This window comes from Myotis yumanensis, unplaced genomic scaffold (assembly GCF_028538775.1).
Source record: "Myotis yumanensis isolate MYYU_CA2020_CCGP unplaced genomic scaffold, mMyoYum1.0.hap1 SCAF_5, whole genome shotgun sequence".
Classification (NCBI taxonomy): Eukaryota; Metazoa; Chordata; class Mammalia; order Chiroptera; family Vespertilionidae; genus Myotis; species Myotis yumanensis.
In genome coordinates, this window is record NW_027223756.1 from 72,396,373 (window position 1) to 72,414,921 (window position 18,549).

Genomic DNA, 18,549 nt, shown 5'->3' on the forward strand with positions numbered 1-18,549 from the left:
GCCCAGGCTGCAGGCTTGATCCCCAGTGTGGGACTTACAGGAGGCAGCCAATCAATGATTCTCTCTCATCATTGATGTTTCTATCCCTCTCTCCCTCTCCCATCCTCTCTGAAATCAATAAAAAAATTAAAATAAATAAATAAAAAGGATCCAGTTTCCAAGGTTGGTCTTCTGCATGGTCTTCAGCAATGATCGCAGCAGACAACCCTGGATATAGCTCAGTGTAAATTTGATACACACACATTCATATTTCACAGCGGGCTGTAGGTAGGGAAGGTGGCATCTGAGAGAGGATTTTTTTTCTATTTCTCCTCCTGAGAGTCCTGAAGCCAGGCAGCAGGCTCTAGGGATTGCTAAGTCACTTTCTTTATTTTATTTTATTTTTTAAAAATATGTTTTTATTGATTTCAGAGAGAAAGGGAGAGGGAGAGAGAGACAGAAACATCAATGACGAGAGAGAATCACAAATCAGCTGCCTCCTACATGCCCCACACTGGGGAGGGAGCCCTGCAACCCGGGGCATGTGCCCTGACCTGGAATCAAACCATGACCTTCTGGTTCATAGGTTGATATTCAACCACTGAGCCATGCCGACCAGCCAGCTGGGCCATTGCTAAGTCACTTTCAACAATGCTGCCACTCACTAATCAACCTGTTGGTGGAGGATGGAGAATGGGAGACCCAGCTGGCCAGAACCCAGTCAGTCAGGGGAGGCTGGGTTTTGTCCAGCTGGTCCCATGAGGCAAGAGTAAGCCAAGGGCTGACTCTGAAGGAATGAGTTTGCCCCCGAGAGTAGGACTGTATTTCTGAATGGACTACGGGAAAAGCACTTGGTGAAACATTGCCTTTCCTGTATGAGGTCTTATTCAATCCTCACAACAATTCTGCAGAAGTTGTTCTTTAACTCTGATTTTTACATCGATCAAACCAGCTGTAGCTTGCTATGTGCACATGGCTACTATGTAGGTGAATGGTAACTGGAAGACAGTGTGTGCTGTGCCAGATAAAACCACACTTCGTACTTGCATTTACAAAAACCATAATCTAGTGGGCATCACAGAGAGCTGGAAAGCCATTGACGCCTGGGCTACAGGATGGCTTTGCTACCTTCCTCTTCTGCTCAATAAAAATGGTGTGTGTGTGTGTATGTGTGTGTGTGTGTGTGTGTGTGTGTGAGAGAGAGAGAGAGAGAGAGATTGTGTGTGATCATTTCTACTCCTGCCCAGAGTTGTTGATATCACTGTTTCTAACTCCAATCAAAAACCACTGTGGTAATAGAGGGAAAATTAACGTTAACAGACACCCAATGGTGAGCAGTTTTATCTCACCTTGTCACTTGGATTAAAAAAAATCCACACTAATAAAACACCACCATCAACACAAAAAGAACCCCCACAAAATATTGCGTTTCCTGTTAGGAACAAAGCACACAGTTTGGTTTTGTCAGTTTCCCTAATTCTCGCACCCCCTTTTAGGAGAGCTTGCTAATTAAGCAGTGGAAGAACCAAAAGGTGGGAAGGGAAGAAGTGAATCCACACTGGGAGAGCTTGGTGGAACAGCAACGTTGGGGGTGGGGTGGAAAACACGGGGGGGGGGGGCCACCATAGATCTGACCTTACCCCCTGGGTGGCTTTGGGTAAATCAAAGCCCGAGAGGGGAGGCGGCCAGTCTCCTTCTTTTGAAATGAAATGAAATCGGATACCATGCTCTGAGAGTTCTTTCAGCCTCAATGTCCTCTGGACCTGAATGATTTGAATTCCCTTCTAAGTGTTGCAATTCATATAGTAAACATTTATTGAATGCTTACTACGTGCCAGGCACCATGCAAACTCTGGAGATAGAAGGATGAACACACGTTTCTACCTTTAAACTGTTCGGACCAATGAGGAAGAGTCCTGACAAGAAGCAACAGGAGCAAGTGCTGGAGCAGATTCAGTGCACGAAGAGAAATGTTCATTCCTTGGGGGAAAGGGTTGTTGGGAGGATTCAGTAAATGAATTCTAAGACCCTCGCCCCCCCCCCCCCCCCACACACACACTTTTGCCGCATTTACTATTCTTTTTCTGGACCTCATCTCGCGCACACACACTCGCGGTGACCAGACTTGGGGCAGGAAATGTAGAGTTCATGCACTGACAGGCACACCCGCAACCTACAACCTGCACACCTTCGTAAGGGTCCTGGGTCCCGCAGAGTGCCAATGTGGCCGCGCTCGGGCTGGGAGTCGGGGATGCGGGCTCCAGGGTCCATCTCCACGTGGCCCAGTGACCTCAGGCATGTCCAGCCTCCCACTCTGCCTCCCAGTTTCCCCATCGGTGAAACGTCCGGGTGGTGCTCCAGCGGCTCTAAGCTCCCTTACAGACCTTTAATAACAAGTGAACACATCCCTAAAAGACACCGCGATTCAGAGGTGGAAGAAAAGTCAAATCTTTGTTGATAGAACAATGCTGTCTGGGAGCCGCACGGGTCTATCCGAGGCTTACACATAGTCGGCCCGGCCGCCCAGTGCACCCGGGCGTCTCCCCGGGGCGGGCCCTCCCGCGGAGGCCACCGGCTCCCGAGCCCCGCGCGCCCGCCCCCGCGCGCCCGGCCCCGCGCCGCCGCCCGCCGGCGTGATGGATGGCCGCGGAGCCGGCGGCCTGTCAGGCCTTATTGATGAGGTGCGCGCTGACGGCCGCCGCGTAACCCGAGGCGGCAGGAGGCGAGCGCGGGGAGGCGGGCGGGCGCAGACTCGGCGGCGCTCGGGGTCAGCCCCGGCCGGCCGCCCCCGCCCCGGCGGCGCGCCCCGACCCGGCTCCGCGGAGGGGGCGGCGGGCGCGGAAGCGCGTCCCGGGCCAGGCGCCCGTGCGCGGCCCCGCTTCCTCTCCGCGGGCGCCTCGCTCCCCGCCCCCGGCGCCCCTGCCCTCGCGGCCGCAGCCCGGTCCCGGAGCCGTCGCTCCCTCGCGGAGCCCCCCCCTCCCGCTCGCCCGCGCCCGCAACTCCGCTCTTACCCCGGCGCCCGGGGGCCGTGCCAGCGTCCAGGCCGCGGCGGCCGCCTGCGCTCCCCCGCGGGTCGGGGCGCGCCCTTGAGGCGGGATCCGCAGCCACTAACGTAGCCGAGGCAGCGCAGTGGAGACGGAGGACGGCCGGTTTCACGGCATCGCTCCCGCGAGACGTGCGAGGAGGAACATCAGGACGCCGGTGGACGCGCCACCGAGCTCATTAGAATGTTAAAACAGCGACCGATAAGCTAAGTAGGTCCACAAAAGTAAATACACCTACGGGGAAGACGGCAAGTTTCCGGCGTGTTCCCCTCCCATTTTGTGCAGTTTTAATTGTCGAATGGAGCAAGAATTCTTTCATAATAGCGAAGACGCCTGCTCTGTTTGAAAATAGAGGATCGCGCTTAGCTCGGTCTACACCTGCCCTCTGGCTTGCTCCAGTTTGCCTCCTTCCATCTTGTGTTTGTCCCTTTTTCCTTCCCATGGCCTCCTTCCCATGGCCCTTCCAGCAGGAGAAAGGCTGCCGCGCCAGTATCCCAGCGCCTGACCGACTGCAGAACGAGGGCAGGTTGCCTTGGCTCCTGTCTGCCTTTCTCGTGAAAGCCCCCACGGCCACCTTCTCTGTTGGCGACACTCATGTCAGGGTCACGAACCGATTACCTGCAAAGCATTCCAAGTTCATGAGGAGTCAAGGTGTAAGTCAACACTGGTGACAACTTAATTCAGACCTTGAAGGGGCCCACGTTTTGGGTCCCTCCCCTACTTTGAGTCCAGGCCTAGCCCGACAGGTAAAGGGCCCTAGTTCTACATTAGATGTGACCTAAGAGCTGGAGAACAGGAAATCTTTTCTCTGGAGCAGAGTAGAGAGAGGGTAGGGAAAGATGCCAGGTTGGTGTGTCCAGGACACTCACTATACTGTCAGGGTCTAGGCAGCAGATGAGGATGATGCAAGCACATTGATCTGGGAATCAGGAGTCCTGAGTTCTAATCCCGACTCTGCCACCACAGGCAAATCACCTAACTTCTTAAGCTTTAGTTCTTGCCTGTATGATGAAGAGACTGGATCCCTTCCTACATCGACATTTTGTGACTTTAAGGTTTCCCAAATGGATATCACCAAATCCTGCCAGCCTATGCCTCACATGATTCTATACCAAGGGGCTTCTTCCTGGTCCTGTACACTGGAAGCCCAGGACTGCCAGGCCTCTAAGTCTGAGCCAAATCATAGCCCTAGTGAGGAAGCAAAAATGTTAGGCCAGTCGGAATGTGTATGCTAAAAGCTTAGACTGCAGATAAAAATTTCAATCCATTTTCTAGGCAAACAGTTATTATTAACAGGTAACGCTGGGCACTTAGGATATGCCAGACATGGTGACAAGTGCATTGCATGGATTATCTTATTTATCTACAAAATTACTCTATGTCCCCCACTTTACAGATGAAGAAACTGAGGCACAAAACTATTAAATAATTTGCCCCGCTTTCTAGGTGGCAGAGTCAAGATGTACAGGTAGTTTGATTCCAGAACCCAAATACTGCCACTACAAGCAAGGCACTGGTACTGTGAGGAATATAAGAGGGGAAAACATGGACTTTCTTCTTACATATCCTCCTCGTGTGTGTGTGTGTGTGTGGGGGGGGGGGGGGGTGTGCGCACGCGCGCGCTTTGTTAATCTTCACCCAAGGATATTTTTCCATTGATTTTTAGGGAAAGTGGAAGAAAGAGGGAAAGACAGAAAGAAACATCGATGTGAGAGAAACACATCAATCCGTTGCCTCTTGCAACCCTTGAACAGAATTGAACCTGGGACCTGTTGGTTTGCAAGCTGACACTATCCACTGAGCCAAACTGGCTAAGGCACATATCCTCCTTTTAAAAAAATCCTTTTTCTTTTTTAAACTTCCATTCCCACAATCAATCCCTTTCCCCACTCTGACTCCATAGCCTTTAACACCTTGTATTTAAGTATATTATCCACATGTCTGCCTGTCCACATACCCCTCTCTCCCAAATTTCAATCCTCTTAAGTGAACAAATCCCACGTTTGGTATTTTTGTGTTTTCCATAGTTTCTAACATGTAGTAGATGTTTTTAAAAGTTTGTTGAACTCAGAAAATTGGAGTTTCCAACTTGCGCTTACACTGTGTAAATCTGTCCTTTATGATTGAAGATGTAGTACCAGGATGTGGCTGAAACACACGTGCTGTGGTCCCTTCCACTGTGTGCAAACAGAGAGAAGCTCACGTGCAGAAGATGCCATGTGATGTCTCACTAGTACCTTAGCTTGTGTGCCTCTGTTGGTGGGGTGACCATAACCCCAGGTACCTTTGGCCCACGTATCAGTCACAGGAGAGCCTCTCCCTGACAATGACACCCAGAAAGAGCTACAGATTTATCTGGAGTCACACAGCTATTCAATGGCAGGGCTAGGAGTGGGTGCCCTGGGACCCTGGTTGTACCCTGCTCTTCCATGTCAACTTGCTGCTGTAGGAAGTGATATCGCTGTCTATAAATCTGCATCCCAAGGCCAAGCTTCCCTCACCCTGATGCAATCACCAGGGGCAGAGGATTAGCGATAAGGCAGCAGTGAACTCTGAAGTAGTCTGGGAACCTGGTTACAGCTGCTGCCCCCACCCTCTGCAGGAAGATGGAAACAGTGACCCTGGCTCAGCCCTGGGGTGGGGGTGGGTGGCGGCATGAGGATGCAGTTCCAAGGAGTCATAGACATTCAAAACTGTCATTTCACATCCCTCATAGACCATCTAAAAGGGGCACCCAGTACATATTACATTTCTAGACTCTTCCAACCTTTCTGAGGACTCATAAATATCTAGCCTTCAAAATAAAGAAAATAAGACAACAAAGTGTGTGTGTGTGTGTGTGTGTGTGTGTGTGTGTGTGTGTGTGTGGAGGGGTGCATAATGGTCAGGGTTCTGAACTTGGTCCTTGTTCTGACTCATTGTTTCGTAGGGTGATCATATGTCCACTTTATGCCTGCTGTCCTGTGTCCTGTGTGAGTATTAGTACACACATTCACTCATAGTTTCACATATGTTAAATGCTCATTCTTTTGTCACTTGAACTCTTTGAGCCTTGGTTTCCTCATCTACAAAGGAAAGGGTTTTGAGTAAATATCTTTCAAGTTTTCTTTTCACTGGAAAATGCTTCAATTTTATGAATGTGGGACTCATGGAGGAACTTCTTTTCTCTGAGCAGCTGAGAGCAAAGTCATTTATGGTTTTGTGACTGCTCTGTTATTGACATTGAACTTTGGGCCTCAGATTTGATTAAAATAATAATAACAACAATAATAAAATAAACCAGCTCTTCTGAATAATGCATGAGAATTTATTAGAGCTCACCTCCCAAATCAGCAAATCATCTGTTAATTTTGTTCATTTTTGGCATATGTTACAAATAGTGTAACTGCCATTGGCATCCGAATGCTCCCCCTCCCTTCTCCCCACCAGTTTGCTTGTATCTAACATCTAAATGAAGGATTGGGTTCTTAATTAGGGCCATCAATTCACTGTCCAGCTCCCCCCCCCCCCCTGCCTGTGACATTTTCTAACCTCATTCACAAGATAAAGAAATGTTGTTGGGGACAAGGTTGTGGCAAGGCCACCTCCTCAGTGAGCTCCTTGTTGTGGCTACTGCAGCCGTCAGGCAGTCTCCCCTTTCCTCCTATTCCCAAGCACACGTTCCCTTTACACTGGATGACTATGCCAGGTTCCAGTGTGTGTGTGTGTGTGTGTGTGTGTGTGTGTGTGTGTGTATGTGTGTGTGTGTACTCTATTCTGTCACTTTGTTAAGCTTAAAAAAGTCCTTGATAGCCAGGATGATATTTAATAATTCTCCATATTCCCCACAATACCCTGCACATAGTAGGTGCTCAGTACATACTCAAAAGAATGAATTAATAATTGAATAAATCTGGAGGCCAAATATGGAATTCTGTGTAAGAAATGTGCCTATTTGTAAAATGCAAATAGTTTTCCTGGATATCTTTCTCTTTTTTTTCACCGTTCAGAAGACCTCAGGCACAGCCACATTCTAAATGTGTGCCTTTGTAGGCCACTTGGTTTTCACGTTTTGATCTGGGGGGGGGTGGGGGTTCCTTAAAGTGCTATTTGTGTCCCTTTATAACTTGCACCTTGGAGAGTCTGGATGATAAATGAGAGATGAATAATTCCTTATTGCTACTTATCTGCTGAATCTATAAACTAGTGTCAGCATTTACTCAGTTGGGTTTAAAGCTGTGCCTGGTATACTTATTAACCTGCTTAAAATAAGCCATAAAAATGGGCTTGGTAGGCAGTTGTTTTAACTAATTTTTAAAAATGACACTGGTCATTTCCCTCTAACTCATGGGGTGACCTTCGGCAAATCACTTAACCTTCCTGAGCCTCCCCTGCAAAATGAAAGGGGCGGGGCTAGATCAGCTTTAAGAGGCTCGTGGCCTTGTCATTCCTTAATTCCATGATTTTCAGATGACTGAAATAAAGGATCCTAATAATACCTATTAAAGCAATGACAAACCAGTTGTATAGACTATCTCATGAGTCCCTGGAGGGTGAGGGAAGCGGTGTGTGGTAGTCAGAGCAGGGCTTTGAATTTTATTCTTTTTAAAAAAATATATTTTATTGATTTTTTACAGAGGAAGGGAGATAGATAGATAGTCAGAAACATCGATGGGAGAGAAACATCGATCAGCTGCCTCCTGCACATCTCCCACCGAGGATGTGCCCGCAACCCAGGTACATGCCCTTGACTGGAATCGAACCTGGGACCTCTCAGTCCGCAGGCCGACGCTCCATCCACTGAGCCAAACCGGTTTCGGCTGAATTTTATTCTTTTACTAGTGGTGTGACCTTTGGCAAGAGGACATCTCCGAGTTTCAGTTTCCTCATCTATAAAATGGACATGATACTCTAATACTCACACTGATTACCCCAGAGACCAATCAAATGTGAGGATCAGAGGGGAAATATATGGAAAAGCACTTTGAGAAATGCTTTTCATTGTCCTCAATTTACAGATGAGGGCATTGATTGAAGTACTCTTTGGTTAATCAATTTGTAGCAGGCTTGTTTGACTTCTCTGATTCTATCTTGATTATATGTGGAAATCATTAAAAAAAAACTATATAAAGATTGAGCACTTAAGATGCTTTTCTGAGTTCTATGGGTGTTCAAGAAAAATCTGTGCCTGATGAGACATTTCTGGCATGCTAAATGGCACAGTGATAAGAAAATTAGTCAATATCTTACTGGCCCACAGACCTAGGAACTCCTAACTAGATAGAAAACAAAGCATTTTTCGAAGGCTTTGGAAATGCACACCCTACCCAGCTCCAACTTTCCTCACTTCTCATACTCCTTGTTTTGGGATGCACCTTGGCCATGTCTAGGATACCTTGGTCTGCTCAAGGCTTTGGGTTTGATTTCCTTCAGAGACATGTGCAGAGAAACCAGTTGTTGCAAGGGATTTTTGTTGTAGAGAATTCAGTCAGCAATGTGTCTGGAACATGCTCCTGTAAAAATCATTCTTCAGACTAGTACTTACCCCCATGCCTGTACAGTATAGGGGGCTGGCAGATGCGGCTCAAAGATCAATATGACGCCTGACTGGACCCTGCTTGCAGAGATGAGCTGACTCAGGTCTACAACACCCCCCCCCCCCCTAAGATTTTGCAGTTCTATCCAAATTCTATTCATATCCCTTTACCAACAACCAACCAAACAAACAAACAAAGGCTGACCTTGACCTTAAAAGAAAGTATAGAGCTAAAAGAGAGATAAAAGTGGGATTTTAAGTCCATAACCCTTACTCTACTCAGACTACAGTTTTTTATTTGCTAAATGTTTATTTCCTAATTAATAACAATGAAACTGACCTCCATGTTATTTTTATCTTTTGTTGACGAAATATGTTACATTAAATTAAAAATCTCAGTGCAAGATCTTTTGAAGTTGCCCTAAATTTATGGTGGGATTTTGTTTCTATTTCTTTTTGTTACCACTCTTTCCCCAACCCCATCCCACACTGCGTTTGTAAAGTGGGAGGCAGGCATTCTTTTTTTATTTTTATAAACAGCTGCTTATTTCTCAAGAAATTAAAACTATTTCAGTTTCAAAAACAGCACCAGACTTTCATTAATACTTGCAATTCATCTGGTCATCAGTTGAATTCTTAGTAGTTGACTTTCTTGCTTTTACAATGGTCTTCTCTTCTGAACACCCTCCCCAGCTTTTTGGCCGCCACTAAAGGACTGTCTTCCCTCCCCTGCCCAAGTCCCCCCCTCTTCTCCTGGGGTCTGAATAATCAGCTTTTAGTTGCAGCTGGACCAGCACCTGGCCTTACATCCCACCACATCCTTCTGCCAGAAAAGGGAGTTGTGAGGAGAGAAAAGGTTACAAGAACTTAGACTATTGTTTTCAATTTCAGCAACATTCAAGGTTGCAAGTGAAATTCTGGGACAATCTGGATGGTTGTGGAAACATTTTCTACAGCGGGAGGGAGACCTCCGTAGAAAAATCACTCCCACCACTTCTAAGTGTCTCTAGCCAGGAATCAACAGTCCAAAACTGTTCTTGGAGTTTGAGTCCATTGAGTTTTGAGAATTTTAAAGCTGACTTCTCTAAAATGGATGTTTGTCATAAGCAGGATAGTCATGAAATCTTAGGAAGTAAGGCATATCTTCAATCTCATCAATCCTCCCCATCCTCTCAAAATATTTCTTTTCCCTAATTTCAAATAGACAAGAACTCATTGTAGTTAATTTGGAAAACACAGGAAAGTATAACAAGATGAACAAAATCCATCTTTAACCATGGAGAATATTAATGTTCTCTCTTTCTTTCTCTGCCCATCACCAGTTTCACACTGGAGAGTATTTTGCTATCTACTTTTTATTTTTTTTAAAAAAAACCCCACATATATATATTACGAGACAGTTCTATTTCATTAAATATTTTAAGGAAACAGTTTGATGCTACATTATGGATTTTTGCATAGTTTATGTAAGTAAGCTCTGATTGTTTGGAGTATATGTTCGTTTCTATTTTTCACTACAATAAATGATGTTTGGCTCTGGCTGGGTAGCTCAGTTGGTTAGAGTATCTATCGTCCCAATATGCCAAGGTTGTGGGTTCAATTCCCAGTCAGGGCACATACAAGAAGTGACCAATGAATGCATAAATAAGTGGAACAGGGAATCAATGTTTCTCTCTGTCTTCCTCTCTCTATAACATCAATACATAAAAATTATTTTCAAATGTTTGATGTGTACTTGTCAAATTCACATAAATTTTGATTAGCATATCATCTTGTAAACCTCTAATTATTTCTTTGGGATCAATTTCTACTATTGGAAAAAGTGGATCAGGGAATATGAACACTTGTAGGGTTTGGGATACACATTGCCAAAGTGTCTTCTAGAAAGGTTGCATCCAAAACTCCCACTACCAGCAACATTCAATTTTGGGAAAGATCATTTAACTATATATTTATAAATTTGTCAATTTCTACCTCTTATTAAATCTAATTTCTGAAGTGTTTTGAAGCCACGGGTAAAAAACAAACAAACAAAAAAACCCCCAAAACTAAACAAAGCCAAATAAAACCAAGAAGTATTGATGCCCAGCTGGAGGAATGACATGTTGGAGATTATTTCAGAGGACTCTGTCCTCTGAGGTTTGTGAGGATTTCAAAATATAAGAAAGTGAAGCACAGAAATGCTAATAATTTGCCCAAGACATAGACATTAAGTTGTGGAGATAGATTCAAGTCACATTATTGGAACACTGGAGTCTGAACTCTTATACTGACCCAGGGACAAGGCACACTTAGTAAGGCATCAATTCTAAGGTTTCCAGAATGTTCTTTGTGATGAGCTTATTGTCCAGAAGTTGGCTTTCATAGCTTTTAATTTTTAACTGTCAAATGAGAATAATCTCAGATTCGTTCTGAGGGGAAATTTAATCTTTGAAAAGGTGACATCCTCAGCTATTGAGAAACACATTTTTACAACTTATTTGCAGAATGTGCCAGAAGTAGAAGTGAAATAACGTGTTGGAGGTCACCCAGCTTGCAGGTGGGACTAGAATCCAGGCTCTGGTAATTTGGGCTACTGCCTATACAGCCTTGCCTCTGACCAGGCAACAAATATCCCCTAGGGGCAGGGGAGGAAGGCCAGCTTGACTAAAGCCTATGGCACCTTGGGATGGAGATCTGAATGAGAAGTGGCACAGCCAGGTTAGTGGGGCATCTCGGGAGAGGGGGGACGGCAGCATGAGGGGCTTAGCACACTGAGCTTAGGGGTGGGCAGGGGAGACTTTCTTCTCCCAGGGAAAGACCTTCCTTTTCACCAGCCACCTTCAATTGGGAAGCCCACGGGCGAGTAGAGGGTAGAGGCTAGGGCCTCTCATTGCCCGCCTTCTGGGAGGGGATTCCTGCATTGAATGGAAGGGTGGACCAGATAACCTCTGGGGCCCTTCCAACTCCCAACATCTCTGATTTGTATGTCTTGAGGGAAAGAAGTGAGCAGTCATGGGACTGGAATCATTGATTTAGGGGCCCGCCCCAGTGGTCAGCCTAGTCCTCATCTTGGGCAAATAATTTAACCTGTCAGTACAAGGCACAATGCCTGGTGCAGAGTAAAGCTTTGTAAATGTTTGCTGAATGAATGAATGAATGAATGAATGGGTGGGTAGGTGGATTTAAGACTCCCATGTCCCCAGGAATACTGGTGAAAATTGGAGCCTTACAGGGAGCCTATTGGTTGGTATGGAGTTTGAGTGAGACAATGTAAAGTATATTGAACTTAAAAGAAAATGGGATTCCCCCAAACTCAAAAAGGTTCTAATTCACCCTGACATCGACCATGGGTAGAATTATAATTTACAAGCATCAGTAAGCATTCTACACAATGGTGAGTTTTGAGTCCACACGAAACTATTTCATTACCGCCCCCCCCCCCCCCCCCCCCCCCCCCCCCCCCCCGCCTCTGATGGGGCAGATCTGTGCCACCCAGGGCCGGGTGGGGCACTCCAGCCCCCGTCCCCGCCCCCTCCTCCCTCTCCCCGAAGAAATACCAAGGTCTAATGGATTGTTCTTGCTGCTGTCCAGATTAGATAGCGAGCCCCTCCGTTATCGCGGCTGGAGCAACCCCGAGCGGCCACCACGCTGAGAGCTTTCTAAGGCTGCCCGGCGCGAAGCCTGGGGAGTCTAGAAGGCAGGAGAGAGCAGGGAGCTGCTGACAAGTCCTGCTCCCTGCCCCAGGCTGTTTCCAGGGAGCCCCTCTTCTCAGAACTAGCCGCTAACCCCAAATCCTACCCCCACTCCCACAACATTTAACGAGGTATCCGCGTGATCCGCAGCTGTTATCTGCTGAATTCTGGGGAGTGGTTCTAAGACAAGAACTCCTTGATTCTGCACGTTAACCTTCCAAAAGCTAGGAACAGCCCCCTCTCCGCTCCCTCCCCAATACCAGAGAGGTGCCTTTGCACCAACAGGGACTTCCACATCCGACCAGTAGGGTGTTACTTTCCTGATGTTTGCTGTTCTAGAATCATCGCAGGAGAAGCATAGCTGACTTTCTGACCTCCTTCTGAATCCCCCATGGTTAAGGGTCTGCCTGTTAGTGATCCTGTTTCTCCAAGGAAAGTTTCTTTGAAGTTTTATTTCCATTTCTTAAAGAAAGAAACCGTAACACCTTTTATTTTTCTCTTATGAGGTATTTTTGTCTCCAGCAATTTTCTTGAAAGCAAAAAGGACATACCATCTCCCAGCACCATTACAGAGAATAAAACGTTCACGCATGCTCTAACAAACTCCATGTAAAATAAATAACAAGTGCCCCAAATCATTATTTATCTACAAGGAGAGACTAATCGTTCTCTGATTATTATGAATGATAGAACTGCAGTGATATAACAGAAAGCAAATAGAATCTGAGCAAGTGAACAAGGAACAGTTATCTATTTATATCATATCAATTTCCTTTGGAGTTAGTAGAAAGCCATAATGAATGGTATGACAGGACAAGTCATCTGGCTCAGTCGTAAACGTTTCTACAATATTAAAAATAACCTGCATCATGTTTTTGAGTGAATTAACCATCATTGACACCCACCTAAGCCCTTGGAAAATGATTTTGTAGTGCGCTATTCATTTAGAGGTGGGAATTGAAGAAATTCTTTAAGGGCGAACAAACCAGCTACTATGCAGTTTAATATTCAGGAACTCCGTAAAAAGGAGGCTTCTGATTCACCTAACAAGACATCATCCTCCAGTAACTTCTGCACGCAAGCGGTACACCCGAATTATTACAAACGAATTTATTATGTGGGGTAAGAGACTTGAGTTGGGATGGGAAAATTTTAAAGGTGAAGCATGTGTCTGAGAGTATCCTGCGGTCACTGAAACCAGCCGGGGCTGCAGCCGGCCAGGAACTGGGGTAAAACAGAAGGGCACACAGGGAGAAAAGAAGAGCAAATTATATAGCTAAAGAGCAAAGGGAGGGGTTTTGATTCAGCAAGAAAGGGAAACCCTGGAAATGAATTAGAAGAAAGGGGGAGGGGAGAGACAAAGGAAAAGCCAAAACAAGAAAATGTAATACTAAAGGAATAAAGAAAATCCTTAAGAACGGGTGGCGGGTACGGTGCACGAGGGCAAAACAACACGTCTTGGTATCTGGTCTCTAAAGAAAAAGCAGCAGCCACAGACCCCTAGGACCGCCAATCCCCACGAACACCGCCCCAGGCGCCTGGCCATCGGCCCCCTGCTGTGGGCATGAGCCCGGGGGTGGGGGGCGGGGGGGGGCAGTTGTAGCCAATGCTCCGGGCTTTTAGCGACAAGTGGTATTGGAAGCGTCTGCCAGGATTTTTTCTGAGATCAGGAGGAGGCATGCTGGGGAATTGGTGAATTTGGGACGCGCGCGCGCGCGCGGGCTGAGAAGTTGTTACAAGGCAATGAATGCCCTTCAGCAGAGCCTCTGTGTGCCCAGGCCAGGAATCTGAATCTGATTGCCCCTCCACAAGCCCCAAGTCCAGAAGCTTCGGGAAATCTCTACCTCCAGCTCCCGTGCCAGCCGGTGACAGTGTCAGAAATATGAAGGCTCTTCAAACCGAGCCGAGGGAGACTTCCTGAACCAGGCGTCTGTGGCCACTGAGCCCTCCAGCCTGGGGTGCCTGCCATCCATGCCCCTCAATAACCTTCCAAATCCCTCCCAAGAAAGGACCGACCCACGGCTTTTCCCATAGAGTCTGGGGTTCGCTAGGTGGTGGGTGAGAGGTGTCTCCACAAGGGAATACCGAGAGCAGAACAGCCTAACTCGGTGTGTGTGTGTGTGTGTGTGTGTGTGTGTGTGTGCGCGCGGTGGCGGCGGTGGTGGTGGCGGTGGTGGTGTGTAAGAATAGCCGTTTTGATGTACAGCGGGCGTTGGGGCAAGCAGGTCCCTGTTCGGGCTACAGCGCAGCACCTGGAGAGGGGCGCACAGCAGCCGGCGGAGCTCTGCCACCTTCCCCTCCGAGCCCTGGCCTTGGGCTTCCCCAGGGGGATCTCCCGTGCAGAGGGCGACCCGGGCCGCTTTTTGAGCTGCGCCAGGCCCAGGCCCGAGGTCTCACGACGGACCGAGGCCCAGACCCTAATGCCTGTGGCCCGGGCTTTCTCGCCCATCAGCCCGGCGCTCGGGATGCTGGGTCTCGCCGGGTTCCAGAGGCCAGGGACGCAGCGCGCCACGCCCGCCCGAGGTGCCCTGACACACGTGGCGCCATCATGGCTGAAATGCATTCAAACCAATCCGGCCTCGGTCTCGCCAGCAATAGACACCTCGAGAGGAGCTCCGCGCGTTCCAGGGCAGAGTGCGGGACTCGAGGGGTCTGCTTGCTTACTTGCTAAGATCCGCGGGTATTCCGGCGCGTGGTCGCGCGCGTCGGCGGGGGGTCCTCCGGGCCCCCAGTTTGCTGAAGGAGCCCTCGACTACCGCTGCCTCCTCCTCCGGCGGGCCACCAGGCTTTGTTTGCCCTGACGGCGCCGGCGCCGGGCGGGGGATGCGGGGTGAGGGGGACGGCAGGGGCAGGAGAGGAGATTCGGGACGTTACCCGGCCCCTTAGTACACAGCCGGTAAGGGGCAGCGCGTTCTTTCAGGCTCCTTGGCCAGGCTGCGCGGGCTGCGTGCTTCTCACCGGGGCTCTGTCCTGGGGAGACCTTCTCTGATGACCAGCGGTTTAGCCGCCAGTCCCAGCCCCTTGGCGGGAGACCTCCGCGATGTAACTCTGGGCACAGCAACTTCTCCCAATCTCTTCATTCTCCCCGCCACGCGAGGAGTGTGAGAAACAACACTTCAATATTAAACGGATCCACAAACTTTCAATCGCGACACACACGGGATTAAAATGGATCCTTAGTGATCGAAACTGTTAGCCTCATGCTAAGTTTTCTTATTTGGGGACAAACGTCTGCCTCTTTGACGGGCCCCTGAGGCTTTATGGAATGGTCCCATGATCTGAGAGTCTCCGTTCTTATCCTCTGCTCCTTACAAACAACAAAAAAGTTACTTTTCGTTCTCTTTGCTGAACTTCGGCGGGGTTGGGACTGTCCACCAGGCCCCGGCCCACGGGGGGAACCCGGGGTATTTTTAAGTTCGCCGTCGCTTCTGTTGGGTGGCCCCGCGGGGCGCACACCCAGCTGGCGGCCGGCTCCCTCTCCGGCTCCGCGGCCCTGGGCGCACGGGTCCCTCCCTGGGCGCCAAGGTCCCCGGTCATTTTCTTTTCGCCGGCACCCTGAAGACAGCTCCCTTCCTCCCCGCCCTCGTCCTCTCGGACCCGCGGCCGGAGCCAGACGCCGCCAGGTTTATTGACCTTAGGTCGGCTTCGGGGCTTTATCAGACCCGGCGGGGCGTCCCGCGGCGCACCGGCCCCTCTCTGCACGGGCGCAGGGCGGGAGACCCTTTTAAGTTTTCCGGGAAACCTCTCCTTCCTGCCCCATCCCCGACTCCTTCCAAAGAACGTGCAGAAAAATCGCCCGAATTCGGGTGATCGAATTCGCGCGATCGGAGTGAACGGAGGCGGGGCCCCCGGGGCCACGGGCATTTCCCGGTGTTGCCCCTTTATGATCTAGATAATGCAGGTGAAAGTGCCTCCCTCCCCTCAATTATTCGGATAATTGCCTCGACTCTCCACCTGGTGCTCGGATTTCTTCGGTCTCGGTGCTGCCCCAACCCTGAACCCCCTCCCCTCGGCGGCCCCAGCCGGAAAACATCTCTGCACTTGCATGGCAAACTGTAATTTTCCCTCCTGTAAATCACTTGGCAAATATAACAAAGCTTTAGAAAGTCATTTGAGATGGGTATTTCATTGGGCTTGAGAAATAGAACAGGGATGAAGAACAACTTACTAACATTTCGTCAATACCAACCACACAAAACTGTCCCCCCTCCAATCGAACTCGGGAATGAAAATCACCGTGAGCGACCAAGTTTGTTAGAAGAGGAAATGTCTGTGTGGCTACAAATGAATTCCAAGGAATTCTGTAAAAAAAAAAAATGTTTCATAAAATGAGCTTTTAAATATCCTTTTACTCGAGGCTGCTTTATCCAAATCAGACTAGCAGAAACAAAACACTACAGCTCCTAATAAAACTAAACCAATTTTGTGATGATAAATCGCGGGCGTCTAGAAGCCTTCTACAGTGAAGCCTCCCGGCAAAACAGAGCAGCACTTCCTCGATTTTGCCCAGCGAAAAGCCTTTCAATTTTCCTCAATTTTGTCTCCAAAGTGCAGAGGAGTGAGAATATCAGTCCTGGGGGGAAAGGAGGAGGGGGCAGGAAACCAGCCCCGGGCAGCGGAAAGATAAGTGAAGCAGATGAGTGGAAGTTTTGAGAAAACTTTTCGAATTCGCCCCGCTGGAAGCAGCAGCGCTTCGGGGGAGGGGAACGGACCAGAAGGAATAATTTTCCATTCCCTGCTTTGCAAAGCTAATATTTGCGGTAAACGCACAGACATTGAGACGCATTGCAGTAAATTCTACGCGGTTCCAGAAGGGCACTTGCTTTGTCCTCCTCAGGTTACAGAGTTAAAAGATGCCATTGCCCGTTTTCACCCTTCGGGTAAGGGAGGAAGCTCAGACAACCTGGTTGGTTTCAACTCTCCCACAGCCTTAGTTCAGCTCGGTTTCACTCTGAACTCAGGTCTGCTCATTTTCCACCCCAAAGCCTCCCCTCTGCCTTCCCCTCTGTTTCTCTTTTTCTTTGGGTTCAGCTCTTCTCTCAACGACAAAAATGAGTCAATGCTCATTTGCTCAAACTCTGGATTGGTAGGTAGCTGAGGTACGTTTGGTTTATATGCAAAAGCAGATGCAACCAAGCTCTTCAAAGCACAAGTGAGCTGGGGAAGAAAATCACAACCACCTCCACCAGTCCCTCCCGTCAGTCTCACTCCAGAATAAATGAAAAAATTAAGCCCTACACCAAGCCTGGCTGACCCTGGGCCTGTGAATAGGCAAAGAAAAGTATCAGATCCTGAAGGCCTTGAGGCCTACCCACTACCTCACCAATGAGGCCAACAGGAAAGCCAGTGAGACTTTCTGCCCTGCAAGCACCCTGGGCAGGTCTGGCACAGATCAGGGCTCTCCTAAGCTTTCCAAGGGGAGCATCAGAAGCCCGGACCCTAGGGGAAAACCATGTGACCTGGGTGTGCTGGAGGGAGAAAGGGCACAGGGTCCAGGGCCCCTGGTCACATCTATTTGATTTTTGTGTGTCGGATGTATTTATTTTTTCTGGAGACACTGACCATCCCCATTGATTTCTGATTGTTGGAGCAGGATGCTAAACCAGGAAACAGAGAAACAAAAATGCTGCCCAACTGTAAGAAAGAGAAACTGGGAAAGGAAGCCTTGCCTCTGTGGCTAGGCCTGTGAAGAATCTCATCCTTTCTTCCTGTCCCCCAAGATCCCTTTGCAGGTCCTCAGTCACACACTGCCTAGTCCCTTCCCTCTCCTCTTTCCCCACCTCCCTCTCCTCACAGTCTGACATTCAGCACGCTCCCCACCGACTTCTGTTCCTCCAGCCCCACAGCTCCGGGCCCTCCGGGCCTTCCTCCTGGCTCCCTGGGTGCATCTCCCCCTCTGCCTTGATGGAGGGGCCACCAGGAGGGTCTAGAGGGGACTCACCCACGATGGGAGTGGGGTCCCTGCAGCTCCGGCTCCTCTCAGCTTGGCGCAAGGCAGGATCTCAGGGACAATCTAGGTCCTTTGCTCGGGGATTCCAGGCTGTTGTCAGCGGGGTGGGAGGGAGGCGGTGTGAGCTACGTCTCCCAGCTCCCTCCGAGCTCCCAGCTTTCCCTTCAGAATTAGATAACAGGGAAAATAGATAACAGAAGTGGTTAATTAATTCAGCAAGCTTTTTTTTTCTTTTTCTTTTAGGTATGTGTATGTAGAAGTGGAAGGAAACCCTGTTAGGGAATGAAGCCCTGGCTGGATATATATATTTAAAGTCAATGTTCACAGGGTTCCAGAGATGCTTCTGGAAGGTCACTCAGAAGGACTCAAGATTGACAGGAAACAAAC

The 18,549-nt window shown here is 48.7% G+C and overlaps 1 protein-coding gene across 2 annotated transcripts in view; it reads right to left on the reverse strand.

Moving 5' to 3' along the window:
• GATA4 (GATA binding protein 4) overlaps positions 1 to 18,215 on the reverse strand; it is an 84,902-nt gene extending 66,687 nt beyond the window's left edge. Inside the window, exon 1 of one of the 2 annotated variants that reach the window (XM_070415490.1) lies at positions 18,154 to 18,215. The gene's annotated coding sequence lies outside the window, so the exon portion shown is untranslated. Of the gene's footprint in view, positions 1 to 2,990; positions 3,093 to 18,153 lie in introns of those variants that run through there. The other variant, XM_070415491.1, reaches the window with a different exon arrangement.
• Between the last annotated feature and the right edge of the window lie 334 nt (positions 18,216 to 18,549).